General features: G+C 48.0%; 1 protein-coding gene across 2 annotated transcripts in view; it reads right to left on the bottom strand.

Moving 5' to 3' along the window:
• PTPRA (protein tyrosine phosphatase receptor type A) overlaps positions 1-18,626 on the bottom strand; it is a 107,351-nt gene extending 88,725 nt beyond the window's left edge. For both annotated transcript variants that reach the window (XM_044295421.1, XM_044295415.1), the window contains exon 1: positions 18,279-18,626. The gene's annotated coding sequence lies outside the window, so the exon portion shown is untranslated. The remainder of the gene's footprint in view (positions 1-18,278) is intronic.
• Positions 18,627-19,200: the final 574 nt, after the last annotated feature.

Below are 19,200 nucleotides of genomic sequence, written 5' to 3'. Positions count from 1 at the left end.
AATACAGTCAGCTGAACCAGAGTATCCAAGCCCATCGTGCATGATACAGTCAGCTGAGCTGGTGCATCTAATCCCATATGTGTGATACAGACCAGTGTATCTAAGACACTAATACGTGATACAGTCAGCTGACCCAGTGTACCCCAAACCATCCCGTGTGATACAGCTCGCTGAGCTCATTAATCCAAGCCTGTCAAATGTGATCGTATCCGAAGCTGGCACATGCGATACGGTCTCAGAGGACCCTACATGACTACAGTCCCCATCATGTACGACTAGTAAATTCCATTAAGCAATATTTCACCAGGTCTGCGGCTGCTGTGTATCTAAGCCTTTCGTGTGTGGTACGCCAGGGTTAAACATCTGGCAGAGGACGCAGTAGATCTGTGCAGGAACCTCCGGAGCCGCTGCTTATAAATATGAAAGGCCCTAATCTAATTTACATGGCAAAGGAATATTGATTGGGACCAGCGAGGATGCGGGCGGCTTCCTGTGCGAGGGGGGGGGGGGGATAGAGAGGTCAGGCCCTAAGGCCCAAGGCTCTTACCAACTTATTTTTTTTTCCCATTTCCATTCAGTTTTCTTTGCAGCCCACATGCAGAACCATTCACTTCAATCGGTCCGCAAAAACAAAAAACGGGAAGGACTGTGTGCATTCCGTTTCCGGATGTCCGTACCACAAAATGATTCAATACGGGTGACACACGGATGTCATCCTTATCTTTTGCGGATCCGTGTTTTATAGACCGCAACATGCATACGGTCGTGTGCATGAGCCCTTTAGGGCTCGTTTTGCAGTCCGCGAATCGTGGAACGGGCGGCCCATTATAGAAATGCCTATTCTTGTCCGCAAATTTTTGCGGGGCCACAGAACTGACTTACGGATGCGGATAGCACACGGTGTGCCGTCCGCATCTTTTGCGGCCCCATTTACGTCAATGGGTCCGCACCTTTTTGCGGAACCAAACCCCGGTCGTGTGAATGCGCCCTTGGGCCTACTAAGCGGAAGCGGAAGTTGACCTGTAGTGCGGTGTTCAAACCCGCAGACAATTTATGTGGGGAATTTTACTCTTCAGCGATGCAGAGGGCGAAATGTGCGGCGGAAAATCCCTACATCTCGTCCATTCTAAAAACGACTGATACTCAAGTGCCTGCTTTCTGATGGTTTCCTCTTCATCCACTTCCAGCTCTCTCTCTCTCTCTCTCTCTCCTCTACCCGCTAATGCAGTACAAAAATAATGTGACCTGGAAGAATACTGCTCAAAGCCAGGAAGGGCGTGCGGGCAGACGGGCGTGCCAGGTACAGAACTACATATTTTTTTACGGGTATTGTGGGGTCATAAATACAACAAAAGATAAGGGGGGGGGGGGCGTCACTTCTATATCCGTGGAGCAAGTGAAATGTGACAATAACCCGTACAAAGACACGCAACAGCCTGCTGGGAGTTGTAGTTCTCACTCCCGGGGCTGTATAGAGGCCCGGCGGTGGGAGACTGCGCTATATCCAGAGGAATGATCACCATGCGGCGTCTCATCACATCCAGACATTCAGCTGCCGGCGCACACTGAGGCTTTTCATGCCTCCCGCCAGCATCTGCTCCCCAGCCCCGGACAAGTGTTCGCACATGAAATACTTCCTCTGCCGTCTGCACAGATTTTCCACGGCGAATTCTCCAAACGAGAGGGACATGAGGTCTAGGACGTGTTACCCTCCATCACTGCTGCACCTGGGAGGGGGTAACACACCGCCCACAACATGGAAGCATGGCCGCTGTCAGGGGCAGTCAGCTTTCCTGTGCACCTCCAAGCCATTCCCTCCTCAGGCCTAGGAATTTCAGTGTCAAAAATTAGCAGAAAAAGATGTAAAATCGACAATTAGCAACCAAAAAGAAGAAGAAGGGGAGCCAAAACTTTTGCAATTGGGCCTACACATTCTAGACTTGCTCCAGGATCTGAATACATATGTATGGCAACAAGACTCTTCATCCCCAACGCCTTTCCCCTACTGATCTTCATGTGTGTCAGTCTCAACTGAAGTTACGGCATTCTACTCAGTAAAATTAAAAGGGTCGACTCACTTCAGCAAATGGCATTTATCATGTAGAGAAAGTTATTTCAAAGCACTGTCTAATGTATTGAGATTGTCCATATTGCCTCCTTTGCTGGTTGGATTCATTTTTCCCATCACATTATACACCGGTCGTTTCCATAGTTACGACCACCCTGCAATCCATCAGTGGTGGTCGTGCTTGCACACTATAGGAAAAAAGCGCCAGCCTCTCTGGTGGGCGGGACCATGGGAGCTCACATAAACTGGTGCTTTTTTCTATATTGTGCAAACACGACCGCCGCTGCTGGATGGCGGGGTCGTCATACCCATGGAAACGAGCAGTGTATAATGTGACGGAAAAATGAATCAACATGGTGTAGCATTAGGCAATCAGTCATCATAAAGGAGACGGTGCTAGGACTTTTGCAACAGGGTGTAGGTATTTGAGCTTCATTTGTATTAATCAATCTACCAGCTATACATTATACTATAGTCATCTTTCCGTCAGAAGGCCGCGGCGGCGAGACTAAGTGTATAAAACACGGAATAGCAAGTAGCGAACCAACAGCACAGGCAAAGCACACGCTGCATGCTGGGGTTAGTGGTCAGCATGCTGGCATCAAGCCTGGGTATATAACTGGAGAGTGGGTGAGGAAGTGGGTAACAACCAGCTCCAATATGATCATCATAACAGCACAGCGGCGGTTATGTAATTACTGGATAAAGACATCTTGCAGAAAGAGAGACGTCTGGCAACCGTCCTGACTGCCGGTAATCAAGCAGAAAGATATGGTTAACCACTTCAGGCAGGCAGTGACTGGTGACACTACAAGTCTCAGCATGCCCCAGTATGCAAACAGTGGTGGTAACTAAGAAAAGGAAAACCAGTCAAAACTGTTTTATATAATCTGATCATTTGTGAAAAGAAATGTAAAGACAAATTATTAAAGGGAACCTGTCACCAGGATTTTGTGTACAGAGCTGAGGACATGGGTTGCTAGATGGCAGCTAGCACATCCGCAATACCCAGTCCCCATAGCTCTGTGTGCTTTTATTGTGTAAAAAAAACGATTTTATACATATGCAAATTAACCTGAAATGAGTCCTGTACGTGAGAGGAGTCAGGGACAGGACTCATCTCAGGTTAATTTGCATATGTATTAGGATCCGTTCGGGGCCGCTTGTGAGAACCTTCAAACGGAACTCACAAGCGGAGCCCCGAACGATAGTGTGAAAGTAGCCTTAAATCGTTTTTTTTACACAATAAAAGCACACAGAGCTATGGGGACTGGGTATTGCGGATGTGCTAGCGGCGATCTAGGAACCCATGTCCTCAGCTCTATAGACAAAATCCATGTGACAGGTTCCCTTTAAGTCATTTCGATAATACTGCCTCCTATGTACAAGAACATAACTACTATAATACTGCTCCTATGTACAAGAATATAACTACTATAAATACTGCTCCTATGTACAAGAATATAACTACTATAATACTGCTCCTATGTACAAGAATATAACTACTATAATACTGCCTCCTATGTACAAGAATATAACTACTATAATACTGCCTCCTATGTACAAGGATATAACTACTATAATACTGCCTCCTATGTACAAGGATATAACTACTATAATACTGCTCCTATGTACAAGAATATAACTACTATAATACTGCCTCCTATGTACAAAAATATTACTACTATAATACTGCCTCCTATGTACAATAATGACTACTATAATACTGCCTCCTATATACAAGAATATAACTACTATAATACTGCCTCCTATGTACAAGAATATAACCACTATAATACTGCCTCCTATGTACAAAAATATTACTACTATAATACTGCCTCCTATGTACAATAATGACTACTATAATACTGCCTCCTATATACAAGAATATAACTACTATAATACTGCCTCCTATGTACAAGAATATAACTACTATAATACTGCCTCCTATGTACAAAAATATTACTACTATAATACTGCCTCCTATGTACAATAATGACTACTATAATACTGCCTCCTATGTACAGGAATATAACTACTATAATACTGCCTCCTATGTACAAGAATATAACTACTATAATACTGCCTCCTATGTACAAGAATATAACCACTATAATACTGCCTCCTATGTACAAGAATATAACTACTATAATACCGCTCCTATGTACAAGAATATAACTACTATAATACTGCTCCTATGTACAAGAATATAACTGCTATAATACTGCTCCTATGTACAAGAATATAACTACTATAATACTGCCTCCTATGTACAAGAATATAACTACTATAATACTGCTCCTATCTACAAGAATGATTCTGATAATTTTTTGGACAATACGAACAATGTAAACTAAAACTTGTCGCTCTCCGCACACAGCGCGTTTCCAGGCCACGCTCCTGCACCTCCAGGCTCACAGGCCCATGGAGCGTGCAGATAATACTAGCTGTGACAGCGCGTCTGTTCTCCGACTTGCAGCAAATGTCAGACCCTGGAAGCGGGGAGCTCCGTGTCCGGACAGATAAAGCCGTACGCATCTAGGCGAGCACAACTCAGCAAGCATGCGGTAAATCCAGAGACATGGGAAATGACAGGGAACGGGGGAAAGCGGCGGCGAGGCCGGAATCCGCGCGCACAGCTGCGGAGTAGAGGAACACATGCAGAAACAAAATAGCAGAGGTGAAACATCAGCACTCAGATCTAGTCTTAAGTTTTTATTATTAGATTTTTTTTTCTTAGATATATATATTTGATTTGTTGAATGGAAACCACATTGAATCCGTAATACGGAATGCGCCAAAACATGTAGTGTTCTGTCCTATTGCGCTCCTGGCGATTTAAAGCTGCAACTGGGCGTGTCCTTTGTTGGCACGGAGTCAGGACGTGCGCCACTGGAAGCCGCAGTTGGGTGTCCATTGGCGGTTTAGCTCCATTCAAAATCCTACGTGTGAACATGGCTTAATCCCAATGGTGACCACCACTGTCCACTTGGAGGACAGCCCTATTGATTGTCACCCAGCTTTCTCAGAAACAGACACAGAAGAGGACTACTATAAAAGGGAGTTTTTTTTCCTCTTGAAGGGGACACGCTCTTTCTGTGCCACACAACCTGTTCTTGTCTGGCGTCTTATGATCTGTGGGCCTAAGGGGGGGGGGGGGGGGGGGAGCTTTACTAATTTCAGCGTCTTAAGTTCTTAGAGGCAATTACGACACTTAGCGACTACCTTTGCCTTAGGGAACAACTTTAAGAAGGGACAAGTTATGGAAACCTGAGCTCATGGATTACGGAAACGCCTCTGTACCTGGCGCCACGTGCGCTCCCCGACGTAGCATACAGTTTACTATTACACAAAAACTAATGTAACGTCCCTCGAAATACATCTAGAATAATCCTGACAACCTCGTTCCACATGGGCGTTACACAGTGGGGTATGCTCAGGACCTGAAAGTGGTCAAGAACCGCAGGGGTTTCTCAGTTGATCATCGGGTTGGCATCGGGGAGGGGGAGTGGGGGAAGGTTGTTGTGATGTGCCTAATTTTTTATTTTTACTTCTCCCGTTTTAGGTCTGCAAGTCAATGTGTCTCCACATGATAAAAGACGACCAACCCCGTGCAGTCTGATGCTGCGGTCACATTCCCTTCCATTTGTCCCCTGTACCAGCTGCACGTTAGGAAGAAGCGAGTAGGACTACAAAACTGACTACGCAGGGCTAGCTCGTTGTCTGTTACCATGGAGACACAGGGAGCTGGTGAAAAACGGTGAGAAACTTCTAACGAACAGTAGTCTCAAAAGTGGCACATAAGACTGCTACAAATATATCAGAAAACTGCATGAACGGCAATTCCCGATTACAATCGGAGAAAAAGGTGTAGAAACTCCAGGTCCGCCAATTTGCCCCACTTCAGACAAAACTTTGGCGCTGACACATTCGTAAATCTGGGCCACTGTACCTCAAGCCATAAAAAAATGCTGACAAATTAGAGGAATTGTCCACAGCAACCAATCGATGAACAATGCAATCTACAATCAGGTTGCTGGCTATATGGGAAACCTCTCGCCTTCGGTCAGTTATTATTATTGAGGCTCAACAGGCCTGGTTGCCCATAGCAACCTATACATGTAAAGAAATGAAAAGGCTGTCCATAGCAACCAGTCAGATCCCTGTTGCTATAGGCAACAAGGCTATCTTTTCCTGAGACATAAGACTTATTGCAACCAATCACATCCTATAACACCACAATCTTCAATCTACTTGGTTGCTATGGGAAATTCCTTGCCTTTTTTTCAGCAGCAGGTTCAATAGGCCCGGTTTCCCATAGCAACCAACACCAATCATATTTCATTTGCCTATCAACTCCGCCCAAAAAATAAATAAAAGCCGAGATTGATTGGTAGCAAGGGAAACCACTCCACGTTCATACCCAAGGCCCATTTGTTGATATCCTTCAAAGACTCCGGTTGCCAGGGACAACATTTTTTTTTTCTTCGAATGTGCTTTATAAAGCATATACAAAAAAAAAATTGTTGCCCATGACAACCAATTAATTAAAAGCAACAGGGCGACTGGTCGCCAGTTGACTTTCATACATGCGCTATCCATCATGTTTACCAGGACCGGTGTTTTCCTTCCTCATACCGTGAAAGTAGGAAAGCGGAGCTGTGGACGCGGCCACCAAACATGTCATTGTGGTGTGTGTTTCTGCTAACGTAACCACAGAGTAACCAGAAAATTACAGGCCTGCCATCTTCAAACGGGATCCCGGCCTATGTTTAGTCATGCCCCCCCCCACCATAGTCGCTGACCTACTAGCTGGTGTCATCCAGAATAGGCTAAAACTGTTCACAGATGATGTTATTCCCCCGGCCGGGCCGCAGAGCCCCGCGTACAAGACAGAAAAACTCCCTTCCTTCCTACTACAGTTCCCATTCTTTGCCGCATCCCAAACAATCGCTATGAACGTCTGTGCCCGGCGCGGGGTGCCAGTCTTCTGTCCACACAGGATCCATCAGTACGGGCACCGTGTCTGAAAGAGACTTCTCACAGTGACCCCTGGTCAAGACGGAGGCAGGAGGGTCCTTGAGAGGTCCTGATAAATGCTAATATACAGTACACTTCCGCTACTAAGTGATATGGAGGTCCTGGGGGTTGGGAGACCACGTCCATCATCCATCTAAGTGTGACATCCTCATTCTTCAAAATGGCCGCCGCTTGATACTTAATTACCCCCCCTATTATGGAGGGTCCAAGACTTTGGTCATATTTCCGCTGTGGTGATGGTCCAAAAACGCTGTAAGGTCACTCTGATCCTCTGACGCGACGCACAAACTGTAAGAAGATGCGCCAAATTTGCGCACCATAGTTTCCATCCAACTGTCCCAAATTTGCAGGGACTCCTAGAAAATTCGGGCTGTCCTGGGGCAAAAGATGGGCGGGGATAATGCAAGCCCCGCACATTAACGGGTGGGTTGGGGTGTTCCAACACAAATTTACCAGCTCAAACGTTGACAAGCATGGGGTCACAGGTTTAAGTTACACATTACACAGTTGCCAGCGAGCCGCCATCTTTTCCCATGCCACCACATGCACACTCAGGATGTTGAAATCTGCAGTCAGGGAAGAACCGGGAAGCGCTCCACCCCCATACAAGTAAGATGGTCAGCCAGAAGGTGACCACTGATGATCAGAAGGTTTGGCTCCCACAATCTGTCTGTCCTCTATAGGCATCCAGACGCCAGAAGACACCATATATGTGGCAAATAGGTACATCGGGTGTCTGGGAAGGTTTTCGTGAAGTTCTCAGCTCTCCAGGACATACCGTTCTTGAGATATTCCCCAAAAATGCAAATATGGCATCACCACATGACCTGCATTATCCAAAAGAAGCTCACAGGTCCTTCACTCATAGCCTAACTGATCACACATGGTCTCATGACCCTTATTGGCCAAAAGAAGCTCACAGGTCCTTCAGTCTTGACATACACAGTTTTACATCAGGTTTCCATTACAACGCCACAAATTTGCTGTGGAGGTCCCCGTTATGGGGACGAGGCGCTGTGGAGGTCCCCGTTATGGGGACGAGGCGCTGTGGAGGTCCCCGTTATGGGGACGAGGCGCTGTGGAGGTCCCCGTTATGGGGACGAGGCGCTGTGGAGGTGCCCGTTATGGGGACGAGGCGCTGTGGAGGTGCCCGTTATGGGGACGAGGCGCTGTGGAGGTGCCCGTTATGGGGACGAGGCGCTGTGGAGGTCCCCGTTAAGGAGGACAGTTAAACATAAAATAATAACAGTGTGTAACCGCCAGGGTATACAGGACTACTAGCAATTTTACGAGGGCACGGATCGGCCTCCTGGGCACCCTTTGAACAATTGTAATAAACACACAAACCGGCCGATACTTCAGACTCTGGCAGCGTCGGGGGCTCTTTCTAGTACATTATATATCAGTAGGTAATGTATGAAGCAAAGGAGACATTTCCTCTGCGTGTGAGCAATACCGCCAGGTGACAACCCCAGCCGAGCGGTGTGCAGGCCGCCCAGCCAGAACGTGCCCGCAGTGCTGACTGCCCGCTTACATTCAGCCGCCTCTATTCCAGAAATGGCTTCTCAATAATTCTGCCTCGTGTCAGGGATTTCAAAGAAACACAAAACCAGGTGAACAAATAACTGCAGTCCTGTAACAGTACGGTGTCCACGCCGTGGCCGTCATCTCCATGACAACAATTCCCCCCCGCCCCCCCATTAACCCATCTGCTGTCAGGTGATGACACAACTAAACTTCACCCAGAATGATGCATGATGGGAAAGAATTAGGAATTTTTTTTTTTATAAAACGGTCCTGATAGATTTTTCATTATTTCATTTATTAAAATAATTTGAATATAAATTTTTAAGATTAGGACAGGTCGGGCCGCTCAACAAAACATTTTGTGGTAACTGGACTTGGCCTTTGAAAGGGTGGTCCAGGACCCAGGACTGGAAACAGCGCCGCCCCTGTCCATGGGTCGTGTGCGGTATTGCAGTTCAGCTATAATTAAAAAAGGTTCTCCGGGCTTTGACTAAATTCTAGCTTCAGAAAAGCTCTGGAAGGAAGCTCGTTTCTCCACCACTTACCCGTCTTACTGTTCCGTCACTGCGCCAATTCTGCACCGTAGGCGGCGCTCACATGACCGCCAGACGCTGGCTTTGGGCTCTTCCGCTGATGTCTCGACTGGATCTGCTCCTGTGTCTTCCTGTTCAGCTGTATGTACATTATGCGGATGAGCAGATCGGGTCAACATGTCAGCAGAAGAGGCGGAACAGAGGTCACATGAGCAAAGCCCAAATTGCAGAATCGGCGGCGCGACAGAACGGTAAGCCACAGTGAAACGATCTCCCTTCCACGGGTTGTCTAGAAGCTAAAATTTAGGGCTCACGCACACGACCGTATGTGTTTTGCGGTCCCCCAAAAAACGGATCTACAAAATATATGGAAGACGTCCGTGTGCATTCCGTATTTTGCGGAATAGCTGGCCCCTAATAGAAGAGTCCTATCCTTGTCCATAAAGCGGACAATAATAGGACATGTTCCACTTTTGTGCGGAACAGACATACGGAAACGGAATGCATGAGGAGTAACTTCCGTTTTTTGTGCGGACCCATTGAAATAAATGGTTCTGCATATACGGTCCACAAAAAAATTTCATAAAAACACAACACGTATTCCAGGGTACTTGTGGCCTCCCGGCTCACGCCCAGTACTGCTTCTGTTTTACGCGCCATATTTTAATCCCCTCGTTTCTCCTCCATGATTTATAGCAGCAGAGATGAATGGGCTTTTGACGTGGACGCGCCGGCCCGGTGATGCCCTTGGTTACACCATAGGACACTGCACACAAGAGTCCATACATCCACACTCTATAGAAACAGGAATGTTCTCCTCCAACGAAACGCGTTGCGCATGTTAATAGTCGGCGGAGCGGACCTCTATTGTACCAGATCGTCGCCTGGTGAAGCTGCATCTCCTGCGCAGAAACCCCTCAGCTAATCCTCCTGCCTAGACTGGTGGTTCTGCGACGACTACTACTCCTCCCAGGAGGAAAGCAGCTCAGGCCGACGAGCTGCACATGGAGGACACGCCCCGGATTTGCCATTGTGGATTTTAATAAATTGAAAATCACTGTATAACAAAGTTAGATACTGTGCGCTACAATTGATCCCTGTTTCCAAGATCACTGCTTGCTGTCAGTCAATAGGAACATTCTTGACTACATCCAGAGGCTGAAAACCTTTAGAAACCTGACACAACTAAAGCCATGTTCGCACGGCCTAAAATACTCGCTGGAAGAAAATCAAAGGAATCCGCGCCAGAAATCGCATTCACAGAATACCAGGTCACGAATTCAACGGCGGATGAGATCGATTAAACGGTGATAAATTACGTAGGACTACCTGATGGTGGTTTCCACTTCAAAAAGTAACCCCCCCCCCCCCCTCCTGACGTGGAATTAAATCTGCAGAGAAAAAAAAATCCCCAGGTGTGAACGGAACGCAGATTTCAGGACGGAAATGGCGCCTAAACCCATGTGAACAGCTGAGGGTTTGTTTCAATTGTATCCAGTCAAGAGCACCAGGCTGGCTGGATCAAAACTCTGATTTCTGTTGCTTTAGGCCTCATTCACACAATAGTATTTTTCATCCGCGACCCATCCGCATATTTTTTTTTGCAGACCGCACACAGATCCATTCATTTCTCTGGGGGGCGCAAAAAATACAGACGTGACCCTGCCCTGCAAATTCTGTAACACGTCCTGGGCATTTCTCATATTGAGCAAACGCGGTCGGTGTACATATTTGGCGACTGCAAAATATATACGGTTGTGTGCATGCCATTGGATTGGTTAGACAGGATACAACTGCAACAGACCCTCAGCTGAGCAAACTATTGGGTCCGTAAGAGGATGTAAAACAAGGATGCTTCCATTCACTGACTGCTAGCAGAGATAGAAACACGAAGTATAGCAGAAATAAGGAAAAAAAAACTTCAATGGGGGCAAACTGAAGAGGACGTCTTATATGGGGGCAGATGAAGAGACCACCCTGAGCGGGGGAGGGATGCGACAACCCAAAGGCTGATTGTCAGAAGTGCCGGGGATTCCTATCTCCATCTAGAGAGAACACTGTATGTACACAATGCCAGTCAGCTGCCATTCATGTGACCAACAGAAGCAGCGTCTGTAAATAGGCGGTATCTGCCGTCAGCTATCTGCTCGCTGTTATCAGCCACATCAGCTTTCCACACCACAAGCCCACCGCACCAGAGAGAGACCCCCCCCAGAGAAGTCCGGTGAAGTGTCACTGCTGCAGACGACGAGGCTGCTGCACGGTCCAGGGCTTTCATTTCATAGACAGCAGTTCCTCAATCTAGAAAGGCTGTGAAAAATCCTGAAAAGAAAATACCGACTGACACACTGTAACGAGGGCGGTAGAACCGGAACGTATTATTTTTATTTTTTTTATCCGCGGGGTTCTCCTTAAAGAGAACCTGTCGCCTCTCCTGACATGTCTCCTTATCTATTCATATAACTATGTTGTGTTCCTCTATTATTCCTGCTATAAATTATGAATGAATTACTAGCAGTCTGCGAAGGCCGTTACCGGTTAAGGGGCGTGTCCCTGCACAGTCGGACACTACCTAATCGGTGCAGGCAGTGTCCGACTGTACAGGCGCACAGCCCTTAACAGCTGGACCTTCTTTTCAAAAGGGCTAGTACTGCATTCATATCTTCTAGGAGGAATAATAGAGGAATGGCACAGCATAGATAAGAATAGATGCTCTAGATCAGGCATCCTCAAACTACGGCCCTCCAGCTGTTGCAAAACTACAACTCCCAGCATGCCTGACCAGCCTACAGGTATCTGCCTACAGCAGGGCATTGTGGGAGTTGTAGTTTTACAACAGCTGGAGGGCCGCAGTTTGAGGATGCCTGCTCTAGATGTTTAACACACAATAAGCGATACCCGTCCGATCACTGGGACTGACCGCAAGCCCCCTCTCTGAATGAGGCGTGCCCCTCCACCTCTCCATTCTCTTCCTTATGACCTCTGAACTCTCTGCTCATATTTCTGGAAGTCCTATAGAACTGAATGAAGAGAGAAGCACATGCGCGACCACCTCTCCGTTCCCGTAAGACGGGGCCCCATTCTTAAGATAGGGCCCGCACCTATCATTTATGCTGTATCCTGTGGAAGGGAACACCCTTTTGGCAGCGAACGACATCCATGTAAAAGCACCCCAAACCTCAGGTCAGAACTTCTGGTTACACATTTTAGGGGAAGATTTATTGCATCTTTTTTTTTTTCCACAGCCACTAAACGTACCGTTAAAACTGCTCACAGCAGAGGGTTTGCTACAAGTGCATCCAGACTAGACAGTCTTCTGCCAGCTAAACAGCCGGGACGTCAGACACTTTTACCGCCACTGACACACTGTAACAAAGTTATCAGAGCAGGACAGCGATCCGGGCTGGCGCTGTATTGCGGACCGTTCGTCACTGTAACAAACATCCAGCTGTGAGACGTAGATGCTTAGAATTACAAAAAAAAAAAAATACAAAAAAACTTTATCGATATGCATCAGAGGTGCCGACGGTTGAGTAAGACATTTCCTGTTGATAAACCACAAACTGATGCAATGTGGGATGTGACGGAGAGTGCCGCCATCTCCGCCATCACATTGACCGCCGCATATGACGCTGGTTAAACCACAGAGAGGGGGTGGGGGTTTTTCTGTTGCCCATAGCAACAAGTTGTCAGAGACACGCAGTTGCTATGGGCAACACCACCTATATTAGGCCTCTTGCACACGAACGTGTGCGCCCCGTGGTCGTGCTCCGGCCCGCAAAAAGCAGGCCGCAATGCACGAGCACAGTCCATGGGGCAGCCGCAGCGGACCCATTCACTTTAATGGGTCCGTGATCCGGCCGTTCCGCAAAAAGATAGGACATGTTCTATCTTTTTCGGAACGGAAGTACGGGACGAAACCCCACGGAAGTACTCCGTTGTGCTTCGGTTCCGCACCATTCCGATTTGCGGACCCATTTAAGGGAATGGGTCCGCATCTGTAATGCAAAATGCCCAAGGAACGGCACCCGTGTATTGCGGATCCGCAAATGCGGTACGCAATACGGCAACGGGGCGCATACGTTCACGTGCAAGAGGCCTTACAGTGACTATACATGGCTAATGGTAACAGTCATGGTCTGCTGGGTGTTGTAGTACAACAGACGCAGGCTATATTTCTTTATGTTTCGTATGGAGAAGCGGCACAATATTGAGAAACTAACTCCTCTCAGCCGCATGTTACCCAACTACCAGAGAGTAGTTCTTACATCAGACAGTGACTAGGTTCCCGCCGTGATCACTTTATGGCTGGTCGCCATGTCACCCGCTGCGGAGTCCGTGACAAAATTCACATAACTGGCCGTCCGCGTGACAGAAATCGGCATGGCCGACGCAAACCTGTGGTAGAGACAGAAGTTTGTCACGGATTCCACGTCGGACGTGCGTGAACATGGCCGTAAGGCGCTTTAAAAAAAAATACTGAATGTCATATTCACATGGAACAGCATGAATTCTTATGGCAGCCCTATTATTGGGTGCACGAGCCCTAAGGGAAATATTAGAAAGATTTACATCTGAACGCCATTTTAAAAGTAGTCATGGCAGAAAATCCGGTAGCCATGGCCTATAATGAAGGCTATAGTGGGGTCTCACTCTTCTGTGATGGGGCCCTAGAAGCCATGTAGTTACTAAGTACCTTGACATGTCAAACCCATGTAACAAAGCTTAGTGGCGCTGGCCCGGCGGACCATAGCAACCAGGGCCTCGGCGCTGGCCCGGCGGACCATAGCAACCAGGGCCTCGGCGCTGGCCCGGCGGACCATAGCAACCAGGGCCTCGGCGCTGGCCCGGCGGACCATAGCAACCAGGGCCTCGGCGCTGGCCCGGCGGACCATAGCAACCAGGGCCTCGGCGCTGGCCCGGCGGACCATAGCAACCAGGGCCTCGGCGCTGGCCCGGCGGACCATAGCAACCAGGGCTCTTTGGTTGCTATGGCAACATGGGAACCACATTCAGAGACTGCTTCCATACACAAGACTAGGGATGAGCGAATTTCAAATTTAGAAGTTTGTGTTTGAGTTGTGGTATTTACTGAATTGCACTATGGATTCCGTTACTACGGACCATAAAGCAATTACATGACAGAATGCCTTTAGAGGTATTCCGTTATGATAGAAGTCTATGGCCTGCATAGCGGATCCGTCCGGTTTCCATTATGCAGGAGAGGACTCCAGCACACTTTTAGTGAACTCACCATCACCACCTCCTCAGGCAGAGAGTTCCATAGTCTCACTGCTCTTACCGTAAAGAATCCTCTTCTATGTTTGTGTACAAACCTTCTTTCCTCCAGACGCAGAGGATGTCCCCTCGTCACAGTCACAGTCCTGGGGATAAATAGATGATGGGAGAGATCTCTGTACTGACCCCTGATATATTTATACATAGTAATTAGATCTCCCCTCAGTCGTCTTTTTTCTAAAGTCAATAGCCCTAATTTTTATAATCTTTCAGGGTACTGTAGTTGCCCCATTCCAGTTATTACTTTAGTTGCCCTCCTCTGGACCCTCTCCAGCTCTGCTATGTCTGCCTTGTTCACAGGAGCCCAGAACTGTACATAGTACTCCATGTGTGGTCTGACTAGTGATTTGTAAAGTGGTAGCACTATGTTCTCATCACGGGCATCTATGCCCCTTTTGATACAACCCATTATCTTATTGGCCTTGGCAGCAGCTGCCTGAAACTGGTTTCTACAGCTTAGGGCTCTTTCACACTTGCGTTGTCCGGATCCGTCGTGTACTCCATTTGCAGGAATTACACGCCGGATCCGGAAAAACGCAAGTAAACTGAAAAGCATTTGAAGACGAATCAGTCTTCAAAATGCGTTCAGTGTTACTATGGCAGCCAGAATGCTATTAAAGTCCTGCTTGCCATAGTAGTAGTGGGGAGCGGGGGAGCAGTATACTTACCGTCCGTGCGGCTCCCGGGGCGCTCCAGAGTGACGTCAGAGCGCCCCATGCGCATGGATGACGTGATCCATGCGCGTGGGGCGCCCTGACGTCACTCTGAAGCGCCCCGGGAGCCGCACGGATGGTAAGTATACTGCTCCACACTACACTTTACCATGGCAAACAGGACTTTAGCGTCCTGGTAGCCATGGTAACCATTCAGAAAAAGCTAAACGTCGGATCCGGCAATGCGCCGAAACGTCGTTTAGCTTAAGGCCGGATCCGGATTAATGCCTTTCAATGGGCATTAATTCCGGATCCGGCCTTGCGGCAAGTGTTCAGGATTTTTGGCCGGAGCAAAAAGCGCAGCATGCTGCAGTATTTTCTCCGGCCAAAAAACGTTCCGGTCCTGAACTGAAGACATCCTGATGCATCCTGAACGGATTTCACTCCATTCAGAATGCATTGGGATAAAACTGATCAGGATTCTTCCGGCATAGAGCCCCGACGACGGAACTCTATGCCGGAACAGAACAACGCAAGTGTGAAAGAGCCCTAAGTTTGCTGTTCACTAAAATTCCTAGGTCCTTTTCCATGTCAGTGTTAGGCCTCATGCACACTACCGTTGTGCTGGTCCACATCCGAGCCGGGCCCATTCACTTCAACGGGGCTGCAAAAGATGTGGACAGCACTCGTGTTTTGCTGATCCGTAATTTGCGGACCGCAAAAAACAGAACGGTCGTGTGCATGAGGCCTTAGGCTACTTTCACACTCGCGTTTCGTGCGGATCCGTCGTGAACGGATCCGTTCAGATGATTCAACCGTCTGCATCTGTTCAGAACGGATCCGGTTATATTATCTTTAACATAGCCAAGACGGCTATTGAGCCAGATTGTGTCAGTGAAAACGGATCCGTCCCCCATTGACTTACATTGTGTGCCAGGAAGGATCCGTTTGTCTTAGTTTCATCAGACGGACACTAAAACCAAGCAGCGTTTTGGTGTCCGCCTCCAAAGCAGAATGGAGACAAACTCTTTTTCCATTCCATTCAGAATGCAAACTGATCCGTTTTGGACCGCTTGCGAGAGCCCTGAACGGATCTCACAAACAGAAAGTCAAAACACCAGTGTGAAAGTAGACTAACCAAGTGTTTTACCATTTAGTATGTACAGGTGACTTGCATTATTTCTTCCCATGTGCATAACCTTACATTTGTCAGTGTTAAACCTTATCTGCCCAAACCCCCAATCTATCCAGACCCCTCTGTAGCAGTATACTGTCCTCTGTAGTATATATGCAGAATACTGTCCTCTGTAGTATATATATATATATATATATATATATATATATATATATATATATATATTGTATACTGTCCTCTTTCATGTTAATTACTTTACACAGTTTAGTGTCATCTGCAAAAAGTGATATTTTACTGTGCAAGCCTTCTACAAGATCATTAATAAATATTAAAGATACCTCCTATAGACACTGATTAAATTAGTTTGACATGACCGATCCCTCACGAAGCCATGCTGATATGGCTCATCCAGCTTTCCCAGAATACAAAACTGCTAATTGGACTATTTACACCAAGTTATGGGAGAATGAAGGCAGATTTGCTATTCAGACTCCTGGGAAAGCAGAGTGCCCCTGTAATTTTCACACAGTTCTTTTAGTAAGAAACAGAAACACAGATGAGGCTACTTTCACACTTGGGTCAAAGTTTTCCGGCACCGATTTCCGTCCTAGGGGCTCAATACTGGGAAAAAAAATGATCAGTTTTATCCTAATGCATTCTGAATGGAGAGCAATCCGTTCAGGATGCATCAGGACGTCTTCAGTTCAGTCCTTTTACGGTATTTGGACGGAGATAATACCGCAGCATGCTGCATTTTTTTCTCCGACAAAAAATCCTGAACACTTGCCGGAATGCCGCATTTTTTTCCATTGGAATGTATTAGTGGCGGATCCGGCATTAAAATTGCTGCATTGACAGATCCGGTCTTCCGGCCTGCGCAGACCTTTAAAAACCTAGATAAATACCGGATCCGTTTTTCCAGGTGACACTGGAGAGACGGATCCGGTATTGCAATGCATGTGTGAGACGGATCCGCATCCGGATTCGTCTACAAATAGTTTCCGATTGCATACAGATTGCCGGAGCAAGTGTCTACAGCGAATACACGCATGAGCTTTATTAAGACCCCAGTTAGTTAAGTTATTTATATTAGGGGGGGGGGTATCTCAGTTTACGTTTCTTAGTCAGATCAGTCACCCAACTTTCCCGGAACACTGACCAGATAATACAACTACTTACACCGTGCTATGGGAGAAAGAAGACAGATTTGCTATTCGGACTCCCAGGAAAGCAGTGCGCCCCTTTAATTAATCACCCAAAACACGGGGGAGGAGGAGGCGGCAAATACACGAATGTGCTCGAAGATCTACTTATCAATTCCTTTACACAACAGGACGGCGGAAAAGACAACACCCATCATCCCGGTCATGCTTGGAAGGTTGGGGAATTATTTATATGGGGGGTTAGATTGTAAGCTGCAGGGGTCAGGGTTCCCTCACCCTCCTCACTCCGGCCATATTTTTGCTCGCACCATAGAAATAAAGGACATTAAAGGGACATCATGACTTGGGCTCATCCAGCATCATCATCCTCACCACACATTTCTTCCGGGAAGTGTCCTTTAACATTTAATGGACGGTGACGCCGCATGGAACAAGAAAAAAGAAAAAAAAAAAAAAACTAAAAAAATATTAAGTAAAGCGAAAAAAATGTACAGGCGGAAAACAGGGCGTCTCTGCAAATGACCCCAGGGATCAGCGAGCAGAAGTGGAAAGAGCAAGACTGGGCAGGCAGGGAAGGGGTTAACAGAGCCCAGGCCTTGGGGGGGGGGGGGGGGGGGGGCAGGGGTCTCCCCCTTGTTGACATGCAGAATCCAAGCTCTTTCCCTCCCAGCAGCACAGAGTAACATGAGCACCAGATACATAATGCAACATGACACATCCAGCTCTGCTACATCTGTAACTCAGCACAGGTCGTCGCCTATGCAATGTACAACAGACTGGACTCTGCACCCCCCAATATCTCTAGACGCCCCCCAATATCATGACTGCAAGAAAACACGTCCTCCATGATCAGCATCTTACCCTCGGGGATCCAGTATCGGGAGGGGATCGAGCGATCCGGGGATCTGGTGCGGGGATCCAGGGGCGCCTTGTTTTCCTCCCTCCAGGGTGGTGTACGCGATCCCGTCCCGGAGAAGTTACAATCCAGCAATGGAAGGGCGGCTGCAACGACACCCGAATCCTGGCGGCGCAAAGAGCTAGTGCAGCCTCATGGTGGCCCCCCACTTAGGGCCCGTGGGGTAGGGTGGGAAGGGGGTATGCGGGAGGGTGTGCTTGCTACAGCCCTGTGTGATCCGCCATGATGCCTGTGCACAGAAAAGAGGAAGGGAGGCGAGCCGTGCACACAGCGATCCTGGGAGCAGCGCCTGTCAATCACCCCCTCCCGACACGCCTTCTCGCCGCCCAATCACTCCCGGCCACGCCCTTTCCAAGGCTTCGCCAGCCGCTCCGGACCACGCCCCTCCTAAACGGCGCGGCCCATCTAGTCGCTCCCGGCCACGCCCCTCTCCCCAGCTGCGCGGCTTGTCAATCACTCCTGCGACCACGCCCCCGTCCCCAGCTGCACTCCCACACATCAGCAGCATCCTGTCACAATCACTAGCTTGTTTGCTCCTCTCAGCTCTGCTGTGGATCCAGTCTGTTCTGTTTTATCCTGCAGTTTATGTGTGTGTGAGGTGGTGACCGCCCCCGCTGGCATCCCTGGTCACTACAGGTGCCCCCCCTTTCACAGCTGGCAGCTGCAACTCTAAGGAGCGATGGTGGGCTAGGCCGGCTATAAACCGCGTGTCTATACAGACAACTTTCTGGTCATAAGCCGCTTTTGTCTAGTAAAACGACGGACACCATGATGGAAGCCGGACGGGCGGCGTGAAATTCCCCTTTAGGCCGGGTACACGCTGCATTTTAGCTCCCCCCGGGGGGGTATACTTTGGAATAAGGAAGG

Source organism: Bufo gargarizans, chromosome 1 (genome assembly GCF_014858855.1).
Source record: "Bufo gargarizans isolate SCDJY-AF-19 chromosome 1, ASM1485885v1, whole genome shotgun sequence".
Lineage (NCBI taxonomy): Eukaryota > Metazoa > Chordata > Amphibia > Anura > Bufonidae > Bufo > Bufo gargarizans.
This window is presented reverse-complemented; position numbering and strand designations above follow the sequence as displayed.